Below are 9,797 nucleotides of genomic sequence, written 5' to 3'. Positions count from 1 at the left end.
TGTTTATTCAGAGCAGGGCTGGCTAAGGCTCGGCTGTGACGTGTGCCCTTCAATTGCTGTGAGCCCCATTCAAAGCCTGAAGGGCAGCAGCTACCCCAAAGTGGTCAGGGCTTAACTTCTCTAGAGACTTTCATAGCAGGTTGGAACATGTTCACTAACACCAGGCTTCTCCAGCCTGGACTCAGCCTTTTCTTGGAAGAATGGATATTGGATACTTTTTGAGGATTACCAATATTGTGCCGGGTATCATCGCCGTGGTCCTTCTGTCGCAGCGCAATGGAACAGCTGTTTCCCCTGTGGCATCTGAGGAATGGGATCTTGAGGCCTTTCCTAGAGACCACCTGACACTTCTGGTCAGAAGGGCCATTACTAGACTGTGGCAGGGCAAGCTACCTCAATGCTACAGCTGTCTGCAATGCTGTCTCCCTCATCACAAGGAGCTTAAGAGCTGCAGGCACTCAGGAGCAACCAAGCTTCCTACTGTGTGATCAAGTTGGTTCATTTCTGCTCCAGTAAATCCCATCTCAAAGTCTTCAGGATTCACTAAGGCTAGATGAGACACAACATGCAAGTATGCTTACTGGTTTAATATCCTCTCACCATCATGCTTTGTCCTAACTGCTAAAACCAAATATTTTGCACCAAAAAAGTTGTTGGCTGAAGTGATCACAGGTTTCCACAGCCACAATGGTTTTGCCCAGGGCAGGATGCGGATGTGTCAGGATCTCTGTGTATTGTGCAGCACACCCAGACTGCAGGCACATTGAATCATAGAATCAGAGAATGGCTTGGGCTGAAAGGAACCTTAAAGATCATCTAGTTCCAATCCCCCTGCCATGGGCAGGGACACCTAATGCCACCGCTGAGATTTAAGAGTGTAGACGTCCCACCATGAGAGAGCCGAGGGCAGGGGATCCAGCATCTGAAGGTGTTGCACTCCACGGGATCAGAAAAAACCAGAGGTGAATAGTGAGCCTGCCAGCTGTGCCCTTCACCCATTCTACAGCGTTGTCATATAATTCTCCCCGAGAGCCCTGAACAAATTCACAGCGGCTTGACCAAAGCCTTTTCTCTTGCCTGGGCTGTGCTAAGCGTGAGGGTGGCTCCTTCCACCTCCTCCTCCTTCCCAGGACAAACATTTCCTCTTTCTTTGCAGGCGGGTGTGGTAAGAAGCCACCTCCAGTGCTGAGCCAGCAAAGCCATATGTCCTTCCCCTTATCAGCACTGTTTGCCCAAGCACCTCGCCCTCCGCAGCGCCTCTGAGCAAGGAGAGAGGCAGGCTCTCCAGCTGCACAGAGCACAAAGGTCGTTTCCTGACCCAGGCCAAGGTCTAATTAGTGGAGTTAAGAGCTTCAGTGCCTGGGAGGAGAATTAGTCAGCGAGGCTCTGTGAGGGGTTGGAGCTATGAGGAAGAAGGTATTGGAGCTTCAGAGTAGCTACATCAGCCTGAGCCTTTCCATCAGCCTGTTTTGCTTACACAGCTTGGAAGGCTCCACAGGCTGGAGGCTTCCAAGCCAAAGGTGGTGTCAGGATACGCATAGTGGGTAGTGAACATCAGGCTTTGCCTTTTTCTATGTGGAAACTTTGCCCAGCGTATGGGAAGGGGCATCCAGAGAAAGATTTGGGAAAGATCCGTGGTATTTCTGGGCACCCAGTAAAGCAGTCAGGACAGTGGCCCCAACAGGACTGCTGGACACCAGTGAGGTCCTGTTTACTCTGGGGAGCAGGTTGACTGCAGTGTGTGAATGTCCACTCAAGTCCTGCATGTCCACAGCTCAGTGTTGGGAAGCCAAGGGAGAAATATAGGTGTCCTCTTTATACAAACTAACGGAAACCATGGGAACAGACTGGGACCTGACTGTACAAAACCGCACAAAATAATTGTAGATGGGAAGCCATCCTCAGAGCCAGCCTTTTTACTAGTGTTGGTCCCACGAGGACTATTTCTTAGAAAAGCACTATTCAGTATCAGAGAGAAAGGTAAAAAAAAGGATCTGATCTTGATTTTAAATAGCTGAGGAAAAAATTTCTCTCACCAAAGAGCTCTTTACAGTATCAGAGAAAAATATAGAAGCAACAAGGCTGGGAGATCATTTCCAGTCTAAATTTATCTTGCTTAAAGGTGCATGTTTTTAAATAGGGAACAGCTGAAGTGTGAAAGGGCTCAGGCTGTGCTGGCAGCCTTCCCTTTGAGATTTGCACCGCTGGAGTTATTTGTTACTGTGGGTGCTGGGACACAAGGGACAGTGCCAGGGAAAGCTGGGACAGCTGGTTTGAGAAGGGTACACTGGAGATGTGGGAGAAGGAAGGCTCAGGTGCAGGGCAGTAAGGGGATGTCTTGGTTTGGGGATGGGGAGAGAGTGCAGCAGGCAGGGCTTGAAGCTCCATACCTGTCTAAGCACGGGCAGGAACAGGCCCTTGTTTTCTATCCTGGTCTTTTTGCCCATGGAAGCGTTGGAAAAGACACTTTCCCATTGGGACAGGCAAGTCTCCAGAACCAGGCATTTCCACTTCAATTCATTATAATTTTTTAGCCAAGTTGCAACAGCACAATTTTTCAAATTAGCTTTACAGACCAGCAGTCAGATTAAAATGTTTGTGGGTTTTTTTTTTCCCAATCAGGTAGTTCAAATGAGAGTTTTAAATTTTTCTAGCCTAGTAAATACTAATGTGCAAAGTCTGTACCTAATGTTACGCCATAACCAGCTCTTGTTTCTTTTCAGCTCTGGGACTCTGCTTTAGGTGTTATTCTGTCTTGCCTGATTAGAGATGTGCACTGAGTGTTTTCACAGCAGCATAATTCATCCTCCTTGGTTTTCTCCTGCAGTTTTCAAGCAAAAGCCAGGCTAAAGGACAGAGTGAATATAGAGCCCTCTGCCTATGCTGCTCAGACACCAGCCATGTAGCAGGAAAAGGGATTTCCGTTCCTCCATCCGTGGCAGTCTCTCTTAAGGGTAAACTTATGAGCATCTGCTGAGACACGACTGTGGGCTTCATATACCCACGGTAACTTCAGCTGCAGTAATTCTGACAATCAGCACGTACGTTCCACCTCACTGCACCCCAAGTAGTGTCTTTTGCCTTTACTTAGCTGCAGTCTTTTGGCATTGCTGGCTGCTTCCAGAAATGTGTGTTCTGTTCTGCTCCTGCATCCCGTAGCACATCGCTCTGCTGCCGCACTCTGGGATCTTTTGCAGAAAGCAAAGGGATCCAGTGGCCTCGTGCAAACCAAATCATTCCCCTGATTTCTCTTGCCAGGACCTATTTATCCACCAGTGTTTGTGAGCCAGACCTCACTATGTTCAAAGCGCTGTCAGCAGCTGGCAGGAAACGCTGGCGATCAGAGCAATCCTCACAGCTCAGTTTGCAGCAGGCTCTTTGGATTTCTGCCTTTAAGTCATACAGGGACTTCAAAGTGAGTGTAACAGGGCACCTGAGAAGGAAGAAGCTGAAATCCAGCCGATATTTCTCATGGATCTCTTCCTGAAGCAGCAGACTGCTGGGGCTGAGCCAGCACTGCAGATCTGGGGAAACCAGCGGTGTGTGTGTGGCACTTTGGATGTCCAGGGCTGCTCTCCTTCCATGGGGAACGTCCTGCAGCTGCAGAGCCCTTTCCTGTGAGCCCTCCCTGCATCATCGTCCTGGGATGTGTCATTCTGGGATGCACCCTTGGCCTCTGCTCCCTTGCCCAGCAAGATTTCACATGCTATTTGGACAGCAGGAAGAGCTTCCTTAGCAGCTCCAGGACAGCAGTGGAATCTGGAGGTGGATGACCGGAAGACAGAGAGAGAGTTTGTCTGGGGATGAGAAGTAACTGCCCCTTCTGCAAGGTACAATAAGCAGCTACTAAAATATTTGCTAGTAGGAGGGTGGAAGTGTGCAGGTGGGCTTGAAGAAGGAAGCAAGCAGAGCTGGTGGATGCTTTGAGCCACCTCAACATAAGGTCATCTCTGGGACGTGCAGCCGCACAGAAGGAGGGATGTGTTGCCCTCCTTGAGACTAGAGGCAAGTCATCAACAGTGCTGGCATGTTCGTGAGAGGTTTTAATCACAATTGCTGCACGTTTTAATGTGCAAAACATAGCACAAGGATTTTTTTCCATGGTGGAGAGGAGGGACATCTGGATTATTCTAAATTAATTAAAAGTGTACAGATATATTGGTTTTCATGACAAGATAGGGACTTGAACATATACGAGACTCAAAAGCATGAATGGAGGGCACATGCAAAAAAAGGAATGAACACATCGGATTAATTGGTGTGCATTTAAAAATAGTAACTGCACATAATGCTGTGCAAAGCTAAAATCTATTTTAAACTGTTTATACAGAACGGAAGCGTATGTTCTCAAGGTCTCCAGTTTGTCTATGTGGGTTGGTCAAAAAAGTTGTGACATGCTGAGAAAGGCATTTGCGCCTTGTTGTTTTTAGCAAAAGTCACATCCAACAACATGGATTTAAAAGAAAAGAGACTGAAAAATACTTAAGAGATCACAAGGCAATCTTTGCCCGTGATCTCCAGGAGGTGCACATGCCTTGCCAACCTTTGAGGGACTGTATCTCCAAGCTTCTGACCGTCTTCCTCTCTGTCATTCTTCATTCTTTACTCAAGCGCTCTCTTTTTCTGTCTCTCAGAGGATGTGGGCAGCTCCATGTCACATCCTCCCTTGAATATTGTTTTGCCCTTCCAATGGAGAGGAGTGGTCACTGAAGTAGCTCTGTCCATGCTTGCCACAAAGGGTCAGGAGCTATGGGAGAGGAAAAAAAAGCAGGGAGAAAGGACAATTAGTTGTAGTCTCTGTGCCAGCAAAAGCAAACCAACACCGCACAACCTACCATCAGCTTTGGGACACCCTTCCCTGGTTTTGCCCTAATTTAAGGTTTGGTGACAAAAGTATTTCCATAGGCTGCCTCCTTGCATGGGATCCCAGGCCCATGATAGGGGTGAGGTGGAAGCGAGGGTTTCATCAACTTTTGGAAAAGGTTAACAAACGTGTGGGCACATAGCAGGCCCTCACAGCTTTCTGGGGGTGTGGAAGATGGGGGAATTGTCCTGCTGGGAATGATAATGTCACTCTTGTTTATGTGCCTCTGAAATCTGCTGATGGGAGCAGCAGTATGGTGAGCAGCACAGGGAGGCTGGCAATATGGTGGACATCACGTGAGGTTGTCCTTGTTCTGGAGGATGTCACCTATCAGGTGTCCCTGAAACAAGAAGACTTGTTCAGAAAGGCAGCAGGCAAACTAGGGAAAGATGCTGCATTGCTGCTAATGGGGCTGGTCCTTCAAAGCTAATGCGGAAGGGTATTGCAAGCTTGAGGAGCCCTGCCAAGAGAGCTGCATTGCTGTGCCGGCTTCCTTCCAAAACACAGCACAGTCTTTGGCTTTCCTTCTCATTTTGTTACCTCCTTTTTTTTTTTCTCCTTCTTTTTCCATTTTTAAACCTTGCAGATCAGCATCCTGTGCACTACAAAACACCTAGTTCTACAGTAAGATGCAGAAAGAGGCACACCATCACTTGCTTTTAAGTATTTCTTTCTGCAGTACATACGTATTGTGATATGGTATCATCTCATATCAATGCAAAGCTACGAATCTATTTAATCTGTGAACCAAATACGCGATTTAAGATCTCACACTTTTTTATATTTGCCACTACAGCAATACTGGGCAAGCCCGTGAGGTGCCCACACCCCCACTGCAGAAAAGCAGAACACAGCAGTCAGGGTCAACAGAGGGACAGGAGATAATGTTGTGTCAGGGAGGCGTGAACTGGATGTATGGGAGCTGGAGCACTGGTTGTGAAAAAATGCATTTACAGGGAAAAGAATGGTTTGCTAACGCATGGGAAAGGGAGGGGGTAAATGTCCGTAAAGCAGAGAAAGGGTAAATGAGCAAAAGGCTACCCTGCCAGGCCCCTGAGCTAGGTTAAGCACTGTTGCATGATCTTTTATCTCAAACAATACTAACTGTAGAGGATTCCAGCCTGTCTGGGGTTCTGCCTGTGACCATGTATGTCATCCCCTCCCTGAAATTCAGCGATACTGACTCTGATTTACCATCGCATCGGCTTTGAATATCCTTCCAAAGGATATTGGCTTCTAATTCTGTCTTACGACCTTCAGCTGCAAAGCCAATCTCTGCTGTTCTGCCTTCTTGTCAACGTTGGTCTGCATCCACAAAATCTAGTGTGAAGACCTCTCTCACTTGCAGGGCCCAGGGCATGTCCCCTTCCCTTTGCTTGCCCCTTCAGACGTGCTGAGGGGTCACGGTGGGGCAACCAAATAACATCACTGGATAGCCAGGCACACAATGCCGGCAGGCGTAGTCCCTGCAGGCGAATGGCAAGGGGCAGCACTCGGCCACAAGCCAGCGTTTGGCCGGTGAGATGGTGTTTGATGGATGCGACGCTGGATCAATAGCGAGCACAGAAGTGAACAAGCAGGAAGAGGACACGGGCAGGGAACAGTGGTGGGAGGACCTGGCAGGAGGTCAGGGGCTGACTCAGGAGGGAGATGAAGCCCCACCTATGCTGCTGTGAGCAAACCTGACCTGAGCCTCGGAACAACTGCTTTCAACATGGGTTTAATAACACATGTCAAAGCGTCAGCTGGTTCCTAGCAGGGAGCTGCGGTGGGGACGCCAGTCACACCGCGGGGAGAGAGCTCAAACTGACTTGCAACAAATTTCAAGTGTCAACAAGTTGCTGTGGAGCAGAACAGGTATTTTGATCTAATGACAGAAATTGCACCTCCGTGCAAAAAGCAGAAAATGATGGGGGGCTGGAATCCAAAGAGATGGGAAATAAGCATGAGAACAACAAACAATGAAGACTGTTTCAAAAAAACACAAAAAACTAATGAATAATCCTGCCTCACAGCATCACCCCGTCCTGTTTCCTTTGCTGCTTTCCCCAAGTAGACCAGCATTTTGCTTTTTCTGATCATGTTGTTCACTGCATTCATGCTTGGTCTTAAACTGGTCTTAAACACGTCTTAAACTGGAGACGTGTTCCTCATCGACTGTCTCATTGTGAAAAGATAATGAAAAAAAACCAACCCTGGACTACTCTTAGGGGCTCCATAAGAGCTAAAATGCCTTATCTGTGCCCATACGGAGCTGTGTGTTTCTATGTCTATGGTGTCGCTACAGATTTCAGTGAATCGTAACTACTGAAACATTTTTGTAAGGCTTGGCTGGGGGATAATGACAAACTCCTTGCACTTGGTCTACCCTGAACTATTGAGAGGTATTCTTGATTTTCACTCTATTTTAATGCAGAATACTTGATAGTATCTGTGGGGTTTATGAGATGTTTTTTAATTAGAAAGCAACAATTAAACAAGAAGCACACAGAATAATGTCACAGCATATTTCCAGCAATTTAAAGATACATTTCAGTCTAAAGCTTGCTTTTATGTTTCATTTTAACTTCTATTTATACTTTCATTCATACACTCTGGCTTGCTTCACCTCCTCTGGGAGCAACACAAAGCAGAGGAAGTCCGTGAGTCTGATAAACTGCAATTACGATGGGTTCATTTTGTCAGAGCTATGCAAAGCATCCAGCACACAGAGCAGCCTCCCCTCTCCACCACTCACCATATCCACCCATCTCTCTGCAAACGTGCATGGAAATAAACATCCCCTTTGGTGGGAGAAGTAAGTTTCATGCAGTGAATGAATTTTGAAAAATGATTTCAGAGCGAATGGGAAATTTTCCTCATTCTCTTCATAGTAGAAATCTCAACTATGGGGACTCGTATTCTTCTTCCACACTGGGTTTTTGTTTCCTAACAGTCTCTTTGGTAGCACCTAAACTGCAGAGCTGTGATCTGGCCAACACAGGGACCCATGCTGTGACCAGGATCTACAGCACAAAGGGACAAAAGTCAGCACAGACAGAGGGAAGGCCGCGGTCCCCTCTCTGGCCAGGGGATCTGCTATTCTACCAAAAGCAGAAGGTTCAGAGACCTGCCAGAGCAAAATGTGCATTCAAGAAATCTGCTGTATTTGAAGTTCTTGTCCAGCCAGGTGCAAAAGCCATCTCCAGTTCCACACCCGAGGCCTAAAACAGTATCAGCCAGGAAAAGAGACTACTTTTTCACTTGGTGATCTTCTCTCTGATCAAAGCGAAACCTCATTCTGAAAGCCACCTGCTTCCAAGCACAGAACCCAAAATGCCCACCTCCCCCCACTGCCCCGCAAGCACACGCACGTGCACTTTCAGTGTTTTTTATAGTTGCCTATTTCCATAAAGTGCAGAATGTACTGACAAGATCATTTGAATGTATTTTGCATTCCACTGCCCAGGTATAAGAGCTGTCAGTTTAATACAGAAGAGATCACTGAAAAGAGGAATGTTTGGTAAAAACGTATGATAACAAATGAAGTTCTATTCTATTTGACTGTCTTAAATGTTGTCACATCCAGACCTACTTCCAGTGACTTAAGTGTCAGCAATCTGCTACACAGTTTCCCTGTAACTGCTATCATGCTCTGGGCATGACTCATAATGATGGCCCAAAATGTTCATTGTACTGCTTTGGGGACTTTTTTGGTTGCTTTTCTTCTCTCTCAGATCAGAAGGGAACGCTACAGCCCCCTAACCTGAGCTCCTGCAAAATGCCCAGCCAACACCTAGTAATTCCTCCAGTAAGCTTATTACATTTGCTGTTTTGCCCCGGACACAGAACTGTTCAAGAGTCCAGGCTTATTTTAAAGCCACAGCAATTGTTCAAAGAGTGGTAGAATGTTATCTCTGAGCAGAGATGCTGCCTTTATTTCTCCTTTTCCTAACAGATGTATACTCTGAGAAGGCATAGCCGTTCAGCCTTCCTTTGGGATGTATGAAAGTGTCGATAGAAAATAAAGCGTTCCTTTAGCCTTCTTTACAGGACCCGCCTACACCTCTGTTCAGGCAAGCCAATACCTTTCAAACCACTCTGCGAACACAGCCTGTAATGCTGTGAACACAGCCTGTAAACGACTTCCTCTGCCGTCCTCACCTTAAAACGACACAGTAGATCAAGAGCACTTTCAACTTGAAGCAAATTCTGCTCATCTCAGGCCTTTTCCTTCTGCTTTCAATTCATCGAACCCTTCTAACCTCTGCACGGGCCTTCTCCGTAAGCTGCCATCTGAACAGAACTTCATCCTCTCCAGGATTCCTGCCCGGCCTCATCTCCAGCCCCTTCCCTACCGCCTCTCCAGAGCCATTTTTCCTTCCACTGAGGAGGAGCAGCAACTATTTTTAGGCTGCGTCGGTATGCTAAGCACAGAGGAATGTGGCTGCCAGCAGGGCTTGCCGGGAAGAGAGGAGTTGGTCTGAGGGAAGGCGCCTACCACAGGCCCACCGGCGCTGCCCGCGGCCAGCCGACGGAGCTCGTTAGGAATCTACCGGCGGCTCAGCGGGGGCCACGACCCCGGGGAACAGCGCGCCCAGAGCTCGGCTGCATCTCCGGCCGCAGCCGTGTCTTGTCCCTCATCCTTTACCGAGTACCGGGCCCCCGGCCGTGCCGGACGCTGCTCCCCCCGAGGCCTGGGGCGCGGCCCCGCCCCACAACCGGCGCGGCCTCCTCAGGGCCCAGGCGGCCTCCCCGCGCCTAGCTCTGCCCCCGAGGACGGCGCCTGCCAGCCCCAGCCGGGCTGTGGGGACCGGAGGCTGGCGACAGGCGAGGGCCGCGGCCCAACCCCCTCACGGGCCCTCACGGGGGTCAACCCACCCTCACGGGGGTCCCCTCACGGAGCGCGCGCGCGCCCGGGCCAGGCCCGCGCGACGGCGCCCCCCGCACTCCC

At 48.6% G+C, this 9,797-nt stretch overlaps 1 long non-coding RNA gene across 1 annotated transcript; it reads right to left on the bottom strand.

Moving 5' to 3' along the window:
- Nucleotides 1-2,504: 2,504 nt before the first annotated feature.
- On the bottom strand, nucleotides 2,505-9,719 carry LOC106902174. The gene is made up of 2 exons (XR_001414446.1): nucleotides 9,008-9,719; nucleotides 2,505-4,747 (listed from the first exon to the last, which is right to left on the bottom strand). It is a non-coding gene; the product is annotated as an uncharacterized LOC106902174 (long non-coding RNA).
- Nucleotides 9,720-9,797: the final 78 nt, after the last annotated feature.

The sequence above is a fragment of the Calidris pugnax genome, unplaced genomic scaffold, assembly GCF_001431845.1.
Source record: "Calidris pugnax isolate Ruff unplaced genomic scaffold, ASM143184v1 scaffold41, whole genome shotgun sequence".
Classification (NCBI taxonomy): domain Eukaryota; kingdom Metazoa; phylum Chordata; class Aves; order Charadriiformes; family Scolopacidae; genus Calidris; species Calidris pugnax.
This window is presented reverse-complemented; position numbering and strand designations above follow the sequence as displayed.